General features: G+C 39.2%; 1 protein-coding gene and 1 long non-coding RNA gene across 3 annotated transcripts in view; both read left to right on the forward strand.

Moving 5' to 3' along the window:
* Window positions 1–19,894, forward strand: part of CTTNBP2 (cortactin binding protein 2) — a 474,139-nt gene that overhangs the window by 283,659 nt on the left and 170,586 nt on the right. The window lies entirely within an intron of this gene.
* Window positions 591–18,349, forward strand: LOC123334706. Its single transcript, XR_006552754.2, has 3 exons — window positions 591–638; window positions 1,734–1,787; window positions 16,134–18,349. It is a non-coding gene; the product is annotated as an uncharacterized LOC123334706 (long non-coding RNA).

Genomic DNA, 19,894 nt, shown 5'->3' on the forward strand with positions numbered 1-19,894 from the left:
TTTTACTTTTATATGTTTTTCCCAATTATGTAGATATCAAATTCATAATATCCTCTTTTTCCCCCCAATTTCCTTGTCAGGATAGGCTATGTGACATTGTGGTGATAAATTTCTGCCCATACCTCAGTGGTGTAATAAAATGAACATTTTTCTTACTCCCAGCAGCTCTCATCCAGGTGCTGACTTGAGAACATACCTTGTCTCTATGCCAGGTAGAACTGTTGACTTCTAGATCTCTGAGTAAGAGAAAAGAGATCACAGCTGTTCTCTGCACTTTGGCTTGGAGGTTATATGTGTCAACTCTGTTTATGGCTGAGTTACCAGAACCAGTCACTCTACCCCAGTGGAACTACCTGTCAGGTTAAGAAATGCCATCTTCCTGTGGGATTGAATGGGGCTCAGAGAACTCATAGTATTTCCTCTGCCACATTCTGTTGTATAGGTGATACATGTGTGCATGCATGCTGAGTCGCTGCAATCGTGTCTGACTCTTTAGGACCCTATGGACAGTAGCCTGCCAGACTCCTCTGTCCATGGGATTCTCCAGGCAAGAATACTGGAGTGGGTTGCCATGCCCTCCTCCAGGGAATCTTTCTGACCCTGGGATTGAACATGCATCACTTACATCTCCTGCACTGGTAAGTAGGTTCTTTACCATTAGCAATAAAAGGCCATATACGAACCAATTTACAGTCTTTTGAAATTGATGTAGGCTAAATATCCAATAGAACATATAACAGCACTTGGAGACATAATGTAAATCTTATGTAATGTAAAACCCAAGGTAAAAAGGCAAAGGTTATTACCAGGTTTTATTCCCCAGCTTAGATAGCTACATTATAATATTTTGATGAATCATCAGAAGAATTAGTTGAGAATTAGGGAACCTGTACTGCAGAACAAGAAATTCTATTCAGATGTCATGATACTTGACAACCACAAATGTTATCTGAAGGGTATTGCTACTGTATTCAGTTCATTCCTTTTGAGGATTTCATGACCATCATTAGCCAGGCATAGTTGAGAGAATAACCTTTGTTCTAGGCCATCTTTTTGTTTTGACCCTCAGTTCCATTAACCCATTATTGTTTCCAGTGATCTGCACTGTGGTGTAGTTTCTTTAGATGAGAGTTCTTATTGCTATTTGCTGGGAGTCTGAAGGCTTTGATTATGCACACACCCTGAGATCACTTTGAGCATCAAATCTATGTCAGTAGGGGTGCTAAGGATGCTTTACTTCCCTCTAATGAACTATGTAAAATTGGCTGCCTGCTTTGTGTGTGACTACAAAAGTAGCAAAATGTGACCATAATCTGTTATCTCAAATTGGAGCCTTCTCAGTCTGTAAATATATTGTGGATTTTCTGCTAGGGCTGGGGCTATATTCAGTTCCTTTAGGCACAGTGATTCTTACCACGGAGGCATGGATTCCTGGGTTTGGAGATGGGAATTAGAATCTCTTGAGTTATGAGCAGTGTGTGTAATAAGAAAAGGCATATTTAGCAAAACAATGCAATTTCATGTTTTGAAAAGCAATTGTTTTTTATGACTTGAAATCCCCAAACTAAAATTGAACCATCTTCCTGGATGCTGGAAATAACCAGATGTTTTGAGAGGATGTATATCCAAATCAGCAGGGAATTGGATTTTTACATTTATTAAAAGGCATCTTAGGTTTGAGACATGAAGTCTTTAATGATGGAAAACTGAAAATAGATTTTTCCACTGTGCAGGAAAAAAGAAAACCTTGGCATGATTAGAAGATTTGAGGGCAAGAGGGTCAAAAGGTAAGAATTCAGAGCAGTTGGTAAGAGAATAGCAGGAGACTGACATTACCTCTAGGAAATTCTTAGCAATGTAAAGGCGTGGAGGCACAGAGCATGCCTGAGCTGCGTGGGATGAGAGCGCACTTTTTTTCATTTGGATGTTAAAAGAAGGCTGATAAAGTTGTGATCACTAGAGTGCATTTATGCTCGAGGCATAACCTGTAACCCCCTGCATGGCTAAAATCACAAGTCCATCTGGGCCTTGGTTTCATCTATTAAGTTAGAGGGTAAATGGCAGCCAAGGTTTCTTCCATTAAAAGATTCTCTCATTTTCTGAGACTATACCACCCACCCCCAACACACAAAATCAAACAATTAGCCAACAGTCAGGAACAAACATTCATCAAGCCCATATAAAGATCCAAACCTTGTTGGCCAGAGTGTCTAGAGATGTTGCAAAACAGGATATAGATTGCACTGTCTATAGGGAACTTATCTGTTTGGGAAGACAAGTTTTAAATATAAATAATGCAAAAAAGTACATTATTTTCTATTAGAATGGGGTAAGCGAAATACAACTTGCAGGACAACTCTGGCCCAACAGTTATAGCTGTTCTCACATTGCATAGCAGAGAGTTGAGTTATTGTTACAATGTATGGTACACAGGCCTAAAATGTTTACTGCCTAGCACTTTACAGGAACAGTTTGCCAACACATATATTCAGTTCAGTTCAGTTCAGTCACTCAGTCGTGTCTGACTCTCTGAGACCCCATGGACTGCAGCATGGCAGGCTTCCCTGTCCATCACCAATTCCCAGAGCTTGTTCAAACTCATGTCCATCACATCAGTGATGCCATCCAACCATCCCATCCTCTGTCATCCCCTTCTCCTGCCTTCAATCTTTCCCAGCATCATGGTTTTTTTCAATGAGTCAACTCTTCGCATCAGGTGCCCAAAGTGCTAGAGTTTCAGCTTCAGCATCAGTCCTTCCAATGAATATTCAGGACTGATTTCCTTTAGGATTGACTGGTTTGAATTCCTTGCAATCCAAGGGACTCTCAAGAGTCTTCTCCAACACCACAGTTCAAAAGCATCAATTCTTCAGCGCTCAGCTTTCTTTATAGTCCAACTCTCACATCCATACATGACTACTGGAAAAACCAAGGCTTTGATGGACCTTTGTCAGCAAATATCTCTGCTTTTTAATATGCTGCCTAGGTTGGTCATAGCTTTTCTTCTAAGAAGCAAACGGCTTTTTATTTAATGGCTGCAGGCATCATCTGCAGTGATTTTGGAGCCCCCCAAAATAAAGTCTCTCACTGTTTACATTGTTTCCCCATCTATTTGCCATAAAGTGATGAGACCAGATGCCATGATCTTCATTTTTTGAATATTGAGTTTTAAGCCAACTTTTCACTCTCCTCTTTCACTTTCATCAAGAGGCTCTTTAGTTTTTCTTTGCTTTCTTCCATAAGGGTGGTGTCATTTGAGTATCTGAAGTTATTGATATTTCTCCCAGCAATCTTGATTCCAGCATGTGCTTCATCCAGTCCAGCATTTCGCATGATGTACTCTGTATAAGTTAAATAAGCAGGGTGACATATACAGCCTTGATGTACTCCTTTCCTGATTTGGAACCAGTCTATTATCCATGTCCAGTTCTAACTGTTGCTTCTTGACCTGCATACATATTTTTCAGAAGGCAGATAATGTGGTTTGGTATTTCCATCTCTTTAAGAGTTTTCCACAGTCTATTGTGATCCACACAGTCAAAGAATTTGGCATAGTCAATAAAGCAGAAATAGATGTTTTTCTGGAACTCTCTTGCTTTTTCCATGATCCAACAGATGTTGGCAATTTGATCTCTGCTTCCTCTGCCTTTTCTAAATCCAGCTTAAACATCTGGAAGTTCATGGTTCACATACTGTTGAAGCCTTGCTTGTAGAATTTTGATCATTACTTTGCTAGCGTGTGAGATGAATGCAATTGTGCGGTAGTTTGAGCATTCGTTGGCATTGCCTTTCTTTGGGATTGGAATGAAAACTGACATTTTCCAATCCTGTGGCCACTGTTCAGTTTCCCAAATTTGCTTGCATGTTGATTGCAGCACTTTCACAGCATCATCTTTTAGGATTTAAAATAGCTCAACTGGAATTCCATCACCTCCACTAGATTTGTTTGTAGTGATGCTTCCTAAGGCCCATTTGATTTCACATTCCAGGATTTCTGGCTCTAGGTGAATGATCACACCATCGTGATTATCTCGGTCATAAAGATCTTTTTTGTATAGTTCTTTTTTGTATTCTTGCCACCTTTTCTTAATCTCTTCTGCTTCTGTTAGGTCCATACCATTTCTGTCCTTTGTTGTGCTCATCTTTGCTGAAATTTCCCCTTGGTGTATTTAATTTTCTTGAAGAGATCTCTAGTCTTTTCCATTCTATTGTTTTCCTCTATTTCTTCACATTGGTCACTTATCTCTCCTTGCTATTCTTTGGAACTCTGCATTCAGATGGGTATATCTTTCCTTTTCTCCTTTGCCTTTCACTTATCTTCTTTTCTCAGCTATTTGTAAGGCCTTCCTCCTCAGACAACCATTTTGCCTTTCTGGATTTCTTTTTCTTGAGTATAGTCTTGATCTGCCTCCTATACAATACCACAAACCTCCATCCTTAGTTCTTCAGGCACTTTGTCTTTCAGATCTAATCCCTTGAATCTGTTTGTCACTTCCATTGTGTAATCGTAGGGGATTTGATTTAGGTCAAACCTAAATGGTCTAGTGGTTTTCCTACTTTCTTCAATTTAGGTCTGAATTTGGCAATAATGAGTTCATGATCTGAGCAACAGTCAGCTCCCGGTCTTGTTTTTGCTGACTGTATAGAGCTTCTCCATCTTTGGGTGCAAAGAATATAATCAGTCTGATTTCGGTATTGACCAACTGGTGATGTTCGTACATACATTAGAATAATCAAATAGTGTCACATGGTGAGACAGGGTAGATTCCAAGTGCTAACAGAGGACAGAGCTATTGGAGTTGAGATGAGGCCCAGCCTGCAGAAGATTCATTCTGTCCCAGGATTCAGAGAGGAGAGAGCAAAGAGTTTCTAGTTTCTGGAGAAAAAAAGGAGGTCATGAACAGGGACACTTATAAGTAGTATAAAAATGTTGAATGTTAACTGTGTGTTGTTCTTTTTTTATACTTATAGTTTTGACTGTGCTGGCCCTCAAAATCATTAATTTGGAAAAATCTAAGCCTTTTAAATAGTCTTCACAATGTTGTTCCAAAATCAACATTGATTAAAAATTCACCACTCTTCTCCTGAGAAGCAGGAAATATTACTGTGTGGATACTTCTAATAAATGAAAATTTGTGATTCACTCTAAAGATAATTAGGGGAATACACAAATGAATTTCAAGGGATATTAATATTGGAAAATCTGGACTTTGAAATAAAATATCAATATTTATTGCATTTTTATTGCTATCTGTCCTTAATTCATAGATGTACTTTATTAACCACTATACTTCTGACAAATGAAAATAACTGAAGCTAAATAGTAACTACAGTGGATTTTGTTATTTATTAGTTATTTGTTATTTATTAGTTATTTTCCACTGTGTCAAGCTTTGCTATCATGGTACCCAGTTTATTCTGTGCTTTTAAATATTCTCAGCGCTTCTGAGACTTTTAGATGCTATGGGTACTCACATTGAGGCCCACTCCACTCAGCCAGCACTGCCCAACTCAGAAAATGTTCCATGTTTCAGAATTTTCCTTGCTTTTCTTTCCTCCCCAATCCAAATTTATTTTCCTGCATTTTCTTAGTATCTTGTGTGTTAGGGGCCTTGATAGCTACTTGAAAAGCATTAGATTATATTGGTTAATAGAGCCTTTAGTAAAAATTATGAGTGTTATGAATCAGCACTAGGACGTGGAAAAATTCATTCAGCCCTAAAACTCCACCCCCTCCCCCAACCCTTGGTAATGCGCTGGGCCCAGGGGACACAACGATGCATGTTAGCTTGTGAGTAGCTTCCTGTCTTCACCAGTATGCCCCCAGAGGTGGTCCCTGAGTGGTCTCCACGTGCACCTTCTGATCTGCTGATTAAAATACACAGCTGTTTAGCCTCCATAAGAGGTTTACTCTGTGAGGATACCTGGGGAGGCCACATGATGTACACATTGTTAGCACGCTTCCATTTTTCCATACTTTAAGGTCAAAGGGAGATGATTCCTGGATTCAGGGCATTGATCATTCAGGACACTGACAGCCATGGCTAGATCTGACTTGCAGATACATTTTTAAAATTGGGAAATTTCATATAAACATTTAATTTCTTCCTTGTCTTGAAAAATTAGAAGCTCTGATATCACTAGGTTTGTGTTTCTTGACTCAATTCAAGGAATCTTTTCCCTGTTACAGTTGGACTCGTTCAAATCCCTGTCCTTCTCTACTGGGTTGCACACCTGGACATCCTTATTCAGATACCTTACATAGCCCTTAGCCCTTGTAATCATTTGATTTAATGACCTGTGATCTAGAGTCAAGTGAGTAGTTCAATTTTTGTTTTTTTTAAATTTTAAGCTCTGTTAATGTTGTCCCAATTTATCTGTGTCCCAGATAAGGCTGTGACCTAATTCTATGCTCAAACCTTGAAAGACCTTGGAAAGTGGGAATTCTATGTTCTAGAGCAGAGAATGGTCAAGATATTTGGGGCAAGTTGTTACTTTCAGGCATCTAGCCAGCATGGGTTTGGCTTAGGGTGTTGAGCCTGGGTAGCAGGCAACAGAATTGAGATCACCTTATTTCTTTCTAAATCTAGCATTCCTATAGCAATTGTCACCATGGTATCTTGATGTGTTCTGACAGGGGAAATTTTCACTTATTAAAAAAAGGTGGGAATGAGAGATAGAAAAACTCCTTCCATGCCTTAGCCTTGCAGGTATTTCCTCAATAAGAGCTCAGAAATATGTGTACACATAGCACAGAAGTTCCACCATGATCTGACTCAACCAAGGGCTGGTGTTATTTCTTAATGGTGAGGCTGCAGATGCCCAGCTGAAAGAATACTTGAACCCGAGGACTGGAAGCTAACTCAAGGTCATAATACTCATTGCCTGGCTCTTTTAGTATTTGAGGCACTTGTGCATGTTAATCTCATTTAATCCTCATAACAACTCTGTGAAGTAAGTGTTGAAATGTTCATTCCCACTTTATAGTGTCAAAAAGAGATTTACTGAAGATTAATCACTTGCTTCAGGTCAAACACGTCTTCTAATAACAACTCTCCTGCATTTTAAATTACGACCAGTGTTTTAAAATCTTATTCAGCCTTCACAGCTTCTGTAGAGTATAGGGCTTCCATTTATGTGTGTGTGTGTGTGCGTGCGCTTAGTCACTGACTCTTTGCGATCACACAGACTGTCGCCTGCCAGGCTTCTCTGTCCATAGAATTTCCTAGGCAAGAATACTGGAGCCAGTTGCCATTTCCTTTTGGGGATCTTCCTGCCCAGGGATCAAACCCGTGTCTCTTGAGTCGTCTGCATCGGCTTCTTTCCCAGCCGAGCCACTGGGAACATCAGATAGAGTTCCCTGGAGTTGTGTAGTGTGGGCAGTGCTGAGTCCTGGCACATCAGTGGGAAAGGTTTGTATCTGGGTTTCCCTGCAGACATAAATAAGACAAGCTTTGTGGAATTCCTACTGGGCTAGACAGACTTACTTGAGCGTATTCAAAATCATGTGAGTGCAATGATATAGAAATGACCTTGAATCTGATCTCATTTTCAGTACTGAAAAAAAAAAAGGTGGGGGGTGGGGAGCAAACTTCAGTACTGTGCCTATTATCAGGGACAAGTTACTTGTGAGACACTTCAGGACTTGCAGCAAGAAGCACCGAGGCTCCCTACACTTCCTCAAATACATCCATAACTCCTCCTTATCCTAGAGATGTCAGCTTACCCTAGAGATGAGTGAGTTGGTTGATATAAAAGTAACTTGTGGGAAAGAAGAGGAAGAATGAGTTCATTCAGAACAGATGCTATATTAATTTGCTTAATCTGCCATAACAACGTATTAGAGACTGGGTGGTTTAAACAGGAATTGATTTCCTTATAATATTGGAGGTTAGAAATCCAAGATCAAGGTGTCAGCAGGGTTGGTTTCTTCTGAAGCCTTTCTCCTTAGTTTGTAGATGGCTCTTTCTTTGGTTTGTAGATTGTTTTCTTCAGAGGCCTCTTCTCTTCTTCCCTCTTCCCTCTGTGTGTATCTGTATCCTAATCTCTTCTTAAAAGGGTACCAGTTGTGTTGGCTTGACTTCATTTTACCTTAATTACTTCTATAAAGACTATTTCCAAATACAGCCATATCCTGAGGTGCTGCTGCTGCTAAGTCGCTTCAGTCGTGTCTGACTCTTTGCGACCCCATGGACCGCAGCCCACCAGGCTCCTCCATCCATGGGATTTTCCAGGCAAGAGTGCTGGAGTGGGGTGCCATTGCCTTCTCCATCCTGAGGGACTAAGGGTACCTAAACCAAGGGTTTAGGATTTGAACAATGAATTTGGGGAAGACATAATTCAGCCTATAATAGACGCTTACATTGACCCATCTCAGAGAGTTTGTGAATTGTTAGCATGTATTTTGATGGTGGATGGCAAGCAATGTCAGCAGGTCTTTGCTGTTGTTGTTCAGTCGTGTCCAACTCTTTGAGACCCCATGGACAGCAGCATGCCAGGCTTCCCTGTCCTTCACCATCTACTGAAGCTTGTTCAAATTCATGTCCATCGAGTTGGTGATGCCATCCAACCATCTCACCCTCTGTTGTCCCCTTCTCCTCCTGACTTCAATCTTTCCCAGCATCAGGGTCTTTTCTAATGGGTCAGCTCTTTGCATCAGGTGGCCAAAGTATTGGAGCTTCAGCTCCAGCATCAGTCCTTCAGATGAATATTCAGGACTGATTTCCTTTAGGATGGACTGGTTGAATCTCCTTGCAGTCCAAGAGACTCTCAAGAGTCTTCTCCAAGACCACAGTTCAAAAGCATCAATTCTTTAGCACTCAGCCTTCTTTATGGTCCAACTCTCAGATGTTTTTAAGTCCAAGTTTCCTCTACCTTTTTACTGAAATGACTAAAATGCATAAAGTCTTGTTGGAGCCACACACATGAAAATGTTTTGCCTTAGGGATCATGAAGTTAAAATTCTATGGAAGACAAGCAGGTAAAGGAAGTAAAGGAAAATAAAACAGTGTAGGTGGAGATTCTAGAGACAGACTGGTGAGCACACTCCTGAGGCTCACTGTGACTTGCTGTGAACCCTGTGAATTCAGATGCTCTGAATTGGAGAGGTTGGAAGGCTGAATATTTATATAAAATGGCTCAAATTTTAAATGTTGGCCATTCGTTCCTTTTTCAAAAACCAAAATCCTGTATGAGTCAAACAGAATACATCTGCATACTGGATCTAACCCACTGGAATGGGTTAGGCTGGTCTGGACCTAATGACCTGTACTAGATCAGAGTTTTCAACCCCAGGTATACATGAGCCCTAGGGATGTTTCTGAATCATTACTATGTAGTATTTAATTAAAACATTTCCTCATTGGAGAAAAGAGTCATGCTTTAAATATAGCAATCATTCGTTTGGCCAGAACTGACTTATAGGACCCACCCATATTTCTGTATTATGACTTTTGCAAGCACTTACAGAGAGTTTTTACCTTTTAATATAAAACTTAGACTATTTGATTTAAAAATTAAAAAAAATTATACCAGTAGCCTTCTTAGGACTATTGTATAGATACAGAATCATTTTATTAAATTCAATAAATTCTTCCTTTCCTAAATTTCACACACATTAGGGTGACTATTCATTTTGTAATAGGTGTATGCAGAACATGAAAATAGTAATGACTTTGTAAGGGTTTTCTGAGGGGTCAGACATTATTAAAAGAACTTTAAATTAATGAATTGATTTAACTTCTTCAGCAACCCTGCAGAGGGGATCTCCATTATGACTGCACTTAACAGATGGATAACTGAGGGAAGTACTTGCCCAGGGTCATAGCAAGAGTCTCTTAATCATGTAAACTTGCACTTCATCACTATTCTAGGGTATGTGACCTGAGTTACTGTTTTGTTTTCAGGGAGTGGGGGCATTTGGGGCTCCAAATTTCTCTCCTCCTCAGAATTCCCTATTTAGTCTATCATACTTAAATTTCAATCTTCCCCACCTCTCCCCATAAAAGATCTCCTTAAATGTCTCAAATTGGGCAGAAACCTCAGTGTAAGAATCTGAACTCTGCCTAATAGCTGTAGAGTGAGCTTCTGAAACCATTGTGTTTGTGGATAGAATTCCATAGGAAGTCGATAAAAATAAAAATTTAAAAATTGTATTTTCATGATCCACCAAGCTCTCACTGACAGTCAGTTCAATTCAGTCAGTCATGTCTGACTCTTTGTGACCCCATGAACTGCAGCACGCCAGGCCTCCCTGTCTATCACCAACTGCCGGAGTCCACCCAAACTCATGTCCATTGAGTTGGTGATGCCATCCAACCATCTCATCCCCTGTGATCCCCTTCTCCTCCTGCCCTCAATCTTTCCCAGCATCAGGGTTTTTTCAAATGAGTCAGCTCTTCGCATCAGGTGGCCAAAGTATTGAAGTTTCAGCTTCAACATCCGTCCTTCCAATGAACACCCAGGACTGACCTCCTTTAGGATGGACTGGTTGGATCTCCTTGCAGTCCAAGGGACTCTCAAGAGTCTTCTCCAACACCACAGTTCAAAAGCATCAATTCTTTGGTGCTCAGCTTTCTTTATGGTCCAACTCTCACATCCATATGTGACCACTGGAAAAACCATAGCCTTGACTAGATGGACCTTTGTTGACAAAGTAATGTCTCTGCTTTTCAATATGCTATTTAGGTTGGTCATAACTTTCCTTCCAAGGAGCAAGTGTCTTTTAATTTCATGGCTGCAATCACCATCTGCAGTGATTTTGGAGCTCAGAAAAATAAATTCTGACACTGTTTCCACTGGTTCCCCATCTATTTGCCATGAAGTGACAGGACCGGATGCCATGATCTTCGTTTTCTGAATGTTGAGCTTTAAGCCAGCTTTTTCACTCTCCACTTTCACTTTCATCAAGAGGCTTTTGAGTTCCTCTTCACTTTCTGCCATAAGGGTGGTGTCATCTGCATATCTGAGGTTATTGGTATTTCTCCTGGCAATCTTGATTCCAGCTTGTGCTTCTTCCAGCCCAGCATTTCTCATGATGTACTCTGCATAGAAGTTAAATAAGCAGGGTGACAATATACAGCCTTGATGTACTCCTTTTCCTATTTGGAACCAGTCTGTTGTTCCATGTGCAGTTCTAACTGTTGCTTTCTGACCTGCATATAGGTTTCTCAAGAGGCAGGTCAGGTGGTCTGGTATTCCCATCTCTTTCAGAATTTTCCAGTTTATGGTGGTCCACATAGTCAAAGGTTTTGGCATAGTCAATAAAGCAGAAATAGATGTTTTTCTGGAACTCTCTTTTTCAATGATCCAGCGGATGTTGGCAATTTGATCTCTGGTTCCTCCGCCTTTGCTAAATCCAGCTTAAACATCTGGAAGTTCACAGTTCACATATTGCTAAAGCCTGGCTTGGAGAAGTTTAAACATCACTTTCCTAGCATGTGAGATAAGTGCAATTGTGTGGTAGTTTAAGCATTCTTTGGCATTGCCTTTCTTTGGGATTGGAATGAAAACTGACCTTTTCCAATCCTGTGGCCACTGTTCAGTTTTCCAAATTTGCTGGCGTATTGAGTGCAGCACTTTCACAGCATCATCTTTTAGGATTTGAAAGAGCTCAACTGGAATTCCATCACCTCCACTAGCTTTGTTCCTAGTGATGCTTCCTAAGGCCCACTCGACTTCACATTCCAGGATGTCTGGCTCTAGGTGAGTGATCACACCATCATGATTATCTGGGTCATGCAGATCTTTTTGTACAGTTCTTCTGTGTATTCCTGCCACCTCTTCTTAATCTCCTGCTTCTGTTAGGTCCATACCATTTCTGTCCTTTATCAAGCCCATCTTTGCATGAAATGTTCCCTTGGTATCTCTAATTTTCTTGAAGAGACCTCTAGTCTTTCCCATTCTAGTGTTTTCCTCTATTTCTTTGCATTGATTGCTGAGGAAGGTTTTCTTATCTCTCCTTGCTATTCTTTGGAACTCTGCATTCAAATGGGTATATCTTTTCTTTTCTCCTTTGCTTTTTGCTTCCCTTGTTTTCACAGCTATTTGTAAGGCCTCCCCAGACAGCCATTTTGCTTTTTTGCATTTCTTTTTCTTGGAGATGGTCTTGATCCCTGTCTCCTGTACAATGTCACGAACCTCTGTCCATAGTTCATCAGGCACTCTGTCTATCAGATCTAGTCCCTTAAATCTATTCTCACTTCCACTGTATAATCATAAGGGATTTGATTTAGGTCATACCTGAATGGTCTAGTAGTTTTCTCAACTTTCTTCAAGTCTGAATTTGGCAATAAGAAGTTCATGATCTGAGCCACAGTCAGCTCCCAGTCTTGTTTTTGCTGACTGTATAGAGCTTCTCCATCTTTGGCTGCAAAGAAGATAATCACCAACAGTATTTACTTCAATTATGAATTTAAGCCAAAGACCACAGTACACCTGGTGGTAACTGTGACTTTGTCACAGTAGAAATCATCGATTATTTAAAATCTTAATACATAAAATTGTTGTAGAACTTTCAAAGTATTATTTATATTCATGGAAACTTCAAAATTATGTTAATTGTGGGCCTATCACTGCATCTTCTTATTTACTGTGAAAGAATGAAGCACATCTGTTCCTGCGTTACAAATTTGTATATGCAGAATTCTTGAATATAACTAGTTTTCTTCATTGTTGTTTGGCCTACATTTTGTTTTATGCATTACATTTTCTTTTTTTCTGAGAAGAAATCAGTAAGTAGTACTACAGTGCCAAAGGGACCAATCACATGAAAAAGAAAATAATATTTCATCTGTTTATTCATCTATCTTTCCATCTATCCACCATTGGTTCTGTTGAATTCATTTGATTAAATATGACTGACTGCACATCATGTGTTGGAGCCTGTGTTAGGTATGCAGGTTTGGAGTAATGTTCTGGCAAACCCACCAATCTTCTTTTGACCCTGAAGTCTGAAAGATCTACTAAAGGTTCCAGAAGATATTGGAATCTTCACATTTGAAATACCTTTGCTCTTTGAAAGGCATTCAATTTCCATCAGTCTCTTAGCTGAGGCAAACCCAAGGCCACCCCTCACTCTGTTCTTCCTCTTCCCTTTAAATCTTTTAACTTTTTTCTTATTTTCTGAAACCTATGTAGGCATGCTACTCCCTAGAAATAAGAGGAATATTGCTACCCTTTAAAGACTAGGATTAGAATTTGTACGTCATATTAGTTCTACTTCTGCAATGTCATCCTTCATTGCCAACACAGTTTTTCATGTCTGACTGTAGATGAGGTAGCAGATCAGTGCCTGGATTCTGTTTGTCAATGGCAACTGGGGAGTCTAAACTGGCTCCACCCCAATCTCTAGACTGAGAAAACAAGTAATACGGTCCTGGAGCAATCCACTTAGGAAAGGGAACACTAGGAAGTTCCATTAATTCTAAACACTCTCTAAAAGTAAGGACCTGTGTTTTTCAGTTCCAGTCATGACAGAGTCCCTAATATTGGACCAATCCTCTTACTGAAAATTAAACAAGTGAAACAACATATTGATATATAAAATGACTGTTAGAAGGCATTGATGTGTAGTGAATACAGGCAGGATTTCCAGAACAATGATTCTTGAGTGAAGTGCTGGGGATGGCATAGAGGTCAGCTGGGGAATAAAGATGAGTTTTACTGGGCTAAAGAGACAGGTCAAGATTTGGGGGTCACCACAGTGTCTGAGAGATGAAGAACAAAACCCCAGAGAATAAGAAACTTAAAAAGAGTCCAAATATTCTGTATACAATTTCCTCTTAAACCTTAGGCTGATTTCTAAGCTGGGCATGTGCATGATGAGACTTGTAAAAAGCAACGGAAAACAGCATCTGAAAGGGGCAGGAGTTGAACAAAGATTTAATAAACAGGACACAAAACACTAATCAGGCAAAAAATTGGTAAATTGGATTGTATTAAAAGTAAGGACTTATGTTTTTATTTACAAGTTCATGAAAATATTTCCCTTTCAGAAGCTTTATTGCTTTACTTCTCCCATTTGAATCTACGATTACGTTTTTTGTTTGGTTCTATGGCTCTAAAAATGATTCTGTAGAGGAAATAGAACCATACAATGTGGTATTTGTAAATGGAGTGCCTTTACCCACTGCTCACACTCAGGGGTTTTGAGCAGATTCTGTTCAAATTTAAAATTTTAAATTCTAAATTTAAATTCCCCATCGCTATCCCCATGGGTATCTGTGGCCACATGGGGTGAGGGTGGAGAGCTGATCAAAGCAGAAAATGTCAAACAAACATGTCTTGTGACCCAGAGAGCATCATGCCTTTTGGATAGTCTGTGATCAGGAATTGGAGGCTGAACACTGACAAAGTGAGGTCCTTAGCAGATAGTAGGACTTCCCTGGTGACTCAGATGGTAAAGCATCTGCTTACAATGCCGAAGACCTGGGTTCGATCCCTGGGCTGGGAAGAGATGGAAATGGCAGTCCACTCCAGTACTCTTGCCTGGAAAATCCCATGGATGGAGGAGTGTGGTAGGCTACAGTCCATGGGGTCACAAAGAGTTGGACACAACTGAGCAACTTCACTTTCGCTTTAGCAGATACTACTAAAGGGAAGACATACATCTCAACTGAATTGATTTTTAACAAAGAAGATGTTAATGCTCAAAGTAATAACTCATGAAAATCAAGTGATGTAATAAAGGGATTTTGACTGATAGTAATGGCTAGTAGGTGGCTATTTCTGTTTTCCATAAAAAAAAAAATTTTATTGCTAACAAAACAACTTCAGTTGTTAAATGTCTTTAATTGTTATAGTAAAATCCCAGACTACTTAAACCTTAATGTTGATTTTTCAGAAGTATTTTTCTTGATTATTCTACAGGTGACTTCACTTTCCCTAGGATGAAAATAGCAACACCAATGGTTATTTTCTTTAAATTCTTGAATCATAAATAAGACCAAGCCTTCAAGTCTAGCTATGACATTGCTTTATTCATGTTTTGACTTAAATTTTATTTTGTGTTTGGTTAATTGAATAATGTCTGCTACGTATATTTATAGTATGCCTTTTCAAATAATGACATCATATTTTCAGGCACTTTTAAAAAAGGCCAACAGATTTGAATCAGTTAAAAAAAATGTAGACCAAAAGCTATTGTCATAAAATTAGATTTGGGGCAGTATAAGGTGGAATTTATGTCTCAAAAATTCCCCAAATATTTCAAATTCCATTAACTTGGTATATGGCTAATGATGACAATTGTCTGGGAAACATTGGTGTATTGTTTATTTCACAAGTTTCCATTAGCAAGCTATATACTTATAACTTTTCTCTTGCATGTTTTTGTTTGTTTTACACATCTTTCCCACCCACTAACCAGCTCCTCGCCCCCCCCCCCCCCTCGCCCCATGCACACACAGACTGCGCAGTATGTGGGATCTTATTTCCTAGACCAGGGATTGAACCTGTGCTCTGTGCTCCTTGCAGGAGAAGCACAGAGTCTTAATCACCGAACCACCAAAGAAGACCCTTGTAGGGTTCAGGATGGGGAACACATGTATACCTGTGGTGGATTCATTTAGATATTTGGCAAAACTAATACAATTTTGTAAAGTTTAAAAATAAAATAAAATTTAAAAATATATATATTTTAAAATTAAAAAAAAAGAAGTAAATCATCACTAAGTCAATCATATATTCCATATACATATTTATCAAGATTTAAGGCCATCATCTTTAGTTTCCTTATCAATTCAAGTACTACATTTACCTTTGAATTGAACACTACACACCCCATAGTGAAAAGAAAATCTCAGTTTTTATTTTAGAGCTAGCTCTGCATTCCTCATCAGAGGAGAAAAGGGTCTGATCTCATAATCTATTTAAATAGTTTTTAAACTTTCTAAGAAAAATAAAGCTGTCTATAATTAATGCCTAATGGTATAAACACCCCTGCTTTGGTGGTTGCCTAGTAACTACATAAGGCAGGCTCCTGAGGTTGCTAAAGAGGCTGAATAAACGGAAACAATCAGATTCATTTCCAATTCAGGTGGATGAGGGATAGCAATGGGCTAGATTTCTTTGTTAAAATTGTTTTTCCATAATAGTTTTGCACTAAAACTAACTCTTGGAAATGACTTCTGCAGATAAGAGTCCAACCAGCAAATAATAGTTTAAGATTTTAACAACATTAAATGAAAGTGCTTCCCTGGTGGCTCAGACAGTAAAGAATCCACCCACAATGCAGAAGACCTGGGTTCGATCCCTGTGTTGGGAAGATCCCCTGGAGGAAGGAATGGGAACCCACTCCAGTATTCTTGCCTGGAGAATCCCCACGGATGGATGACCCTCACAGGCTACACAGCCCCTGGGGTCACAAAGAGTCGGACACGACTGAGCAACTAAGCACACAAATAGAAGTGAAGCAACACTACTGTATTCTATATTAGCCTGAGTTTCTGTTCTTAGAGTGACCAAACTGGGGAATAATGTTCTTACTGAAACCTTAACTCTTCAAAAAAATCTTGTATTTGGACATTGCTTTAACATTGAATGACCAAATGCAGTTCCCAGCTAGAGGTGGTGTTAAAAGGGCCTGGGAGTGATTATAATAATATATTTATGTTTAGTTTTGGCTTGCGTCTACCTGGCATGTTTAATTTCCTAATTATATTTTGCTTTTAGTTTAGGTAAAATTAGCTTGCATTCCCTTGGCACACACCAAGTACAGTTGTGGAGGCGGCCTTCCAAAACCATAGGTTGTTGACAAGAGTGGCTAACTAGATTAGGATTAAATTTACTGAGAAATCCACAAAGAGCCTGAGCACATGCAGATAATGACAAGTTGACTAAGAGGGAATGTAGTTAGGTCATATGAAAACTCATTTCTGGCAATGTCTTGGTTTCAAAAACATGTGATAGATACAGGGCAATCAAAGCTCATCTGTGCTCTTTTGTTAGAATTTCTTATGTCAAGATCTGGGGCTTCCCAGGTTGGCTACCGCGGTGTAGACAGGGATAAGCATGGTCTGGAATATTTAAATTTCATAACTATAGCCCTGTGGATAGAGTCAGAAATGATATGCTACTCAGTAATTTTGTCATTTGGCAACAGTAAGGCATGGTAACATATGGTTTGCTCTTTGGAGTTAGCATAAATGTTGCCATTGACTGAAATTAAGAATTTTCTTATTCTAACAGGGAACCAGTTTTGATACATGTGTAAGTTCTTTCATCTTTTCACATGGAAGGAAGCACACACTGCATCATTATGTGTAAGACTCTGGGGTTTTGGTTTAGTGGGTTGGAGGATGTGGCCAGTGAGGTCAAGGCCATGGTTTAATCAGAAAACCACTCGGTTCCCCAAGCAAAGTCTGCATTTCTAGCTGCAGAAACCCATTTCCTTGGTTTTAAAAGAGAATTCTGAAGAGTATGCTATGGCTCAGCACAAATAACTTTATTCCAGGATTCAGAAAATAATAATTCAGAAAATAATTCTGAATTCATTTGTCAGTGGATCATCCCTTTTGCTCAAAGGAGAAGACAATATAACCAATAGTTTTCTCTGTTTGTAAAATATTCAATATCTCTCCTTCCATTTTAATGCTGAAAGAAATTTACTAATTAGAAATCATTATTCATTTTGTTATGTATATTCATTGCTTTTCTTCCTGCTTATACTTTCACCCCTTCTTTTTTCATTTTCCAGAAATGTTCATTCAAACCCTAGGATGTCTTTTTTTTTTTTTTTTTTTTTTTAGTTGGGGGAAAAATTGTTTTGCAATGTTGTGTTGGTTTCTGCAGTACATTTTTTAGCTGTTTAATGAAGCTTCAAAAGATTTAATTTCTAAAGCCATCAAGTCAGTACCCTTTCAGATCTGTTTTAGTTTGACTCTAATTGAGCTTGTCTTTGCGCAAAGAAAGTATTTCTGAAAGAGTTAATTTGCAGTCTCAACAGAGGCTAATTTAGGAGAGAATCTAATCCATCAAGTGTCCTCCTGGTGGAGAAGCAGCCCCAGCCCAGTGCCTAGTGAGGGGGTTAACTCCTGGTGTGCTACTTCTGAGCACTAGGTTGGGACATTCCTTCAACCCTTAGCAGTGTGCAGTGGCAGGTTTAAGGTAGAGACAAAAATGCTGTTTTTCTTCCCAGGTCTTGAATTTTGGCAGTTAGAAAATGCCCTCTGACTTCTTTTTCTTTCTTTCTTCCTTTCCTACTTGTTTATTTTTCATTAAAAAAAAATGAGAGAGGAAAGAAAACACTCAGGGATTGATTTCTTTGTGATGTGATAGTTTTAATTTTATTTAGACTAATAGAAGCTATTTATTCCCAATGATTTTTTTAAGTTGAGCTTCATGTATAAAATAAATGAGATTTGCTTCCCAGAAATATTGTCATGTCATATTTCTAGTTCTTAACTCCCAAGTGAAGTTTACTCTTATTTTTTCAGAAGTGAGTTGGTTAATTTCTTGGGTAGTAATTCAATTTCAGTATCAAGTATCAGTATCAAGAAAATATATTACCTTATGGTGTGAAAATGCATTTTGAAAAGAACAAGGAATGCTTTTGGTTCCAGCTTAAAATTTTTACTATCAGCTCAGCATCTACGTTTTACCATCAAATGCTTTTCTTTTATCTAATAAGGAGTCTAGTTATTCTAATATTGAGCAATTTCAAAGAAAATTTTTGATAAAAGAGAGTGGTATAATGAATAAGGATGAAAATCATGCAGATAAGAGAGGGAGGAACTACCAGAGAGAAATCAAAAGAAAATAAATGAACACTTCTGCTTATAGGACATGCTGGAAGTGATTTCTAAACCTGTGACGCTTAACTCAGGATTCCAGGTGAAAGTTCTTTCTGGATGTAGCACTCTTCTGGAAGGGAACTTTTTTACAATTTATTGATTTTCCCCTTTAAGGACCTTTGCAGAAAAGATTTTCTCTGCCCTGTTTTGCCTTATATTTAGATCCAATTTGGAAAGTGAAGCAATTAAAGTGCTTTCATTTAGGAGGCCGCCATTTAAAAAAAAATGAACTCTGATCTGTAACCCTCAAACTAGATATTCATCTTCCAGAATTTCGAGTCCAGGGTTTGGTTGAGATTTGCTTTTCCTTCTTTGAAACGTAGCTTGAATGCCTCCATTTGATTTTATGCTTTCAACACATTTTTGGAATCTGGAGATTTGGGAAAGCCTACACCATATGGTCTTGATAAGGTGATAGATTTTCACATCCGAGGAATTGGCAGGAAAGGGTAGCAATCGAAACCGATGTGGGGAGGGAAAATGAAGAGTTTGGGCCTAACTCACACATGAAATACCTTCTGAGACTTTATAATTCCCTAAAATCACTTTTTAGGCAAGCTTTTGCTTTGTCTCGTTCTTGTCCGGTGTGGGTGTCCTCACTTCGTTGTTGTCAGTCTCTAAGTCGTGTCTGACTCTTTTGTGGTCTCATAGACTGTAACCTGCCAGGCTCCTGGGTCAATCGGATTTTCCAGGCAAGAATACTGGAGCAGGTGGCCATTTCCTTCTCCAGGGGATCCTCCCAATGCAGGGATCCAACCCGCCTCTCCTGTGGCTCCATTGGCAGGCAGATTCTTTACCACTGAGCCACTTGGGAAGCCCTACGTGTCCCCACTACATGGGGATAATTCTTTTAAATTCTCTTAAGAGTAGAGAGCTGTCTTTTACAAGCAATGACGCAACATTTCTTGGTTAGCCTGCTTTCACCTTTTTGGAAAGAGATTGTGTAGATAGGTACAGTTGAGGGGCCCGGTAACGCAATAAACGGTAGTAGCAGACATTCTGATGGGGAATTTGATGGTTTTGGAGAATGAGAATTAAACAAAGGCAAGCATATAAACCAAACGGGTAAAAACGTCCTTGGCGGCAGTGTTGGGGGAAAAAAA

Source organism: Bubalus bubalis, chromosome 8, assembly GCF_019923935.1.
Source record: "Bubalus bubalis isolate 160015118507 breed Murrah chromosome 8, NDDB_SH_1, whole genome shotgun sequence".
In the NCBI taxonomy this organism is placed as follows: domain Eukaryota; kingdom Metazoa; phylum Chordata; class Mammalia; order Artiodactyla; family Bovidae; genus Bubalus; species Bubalus bubalis.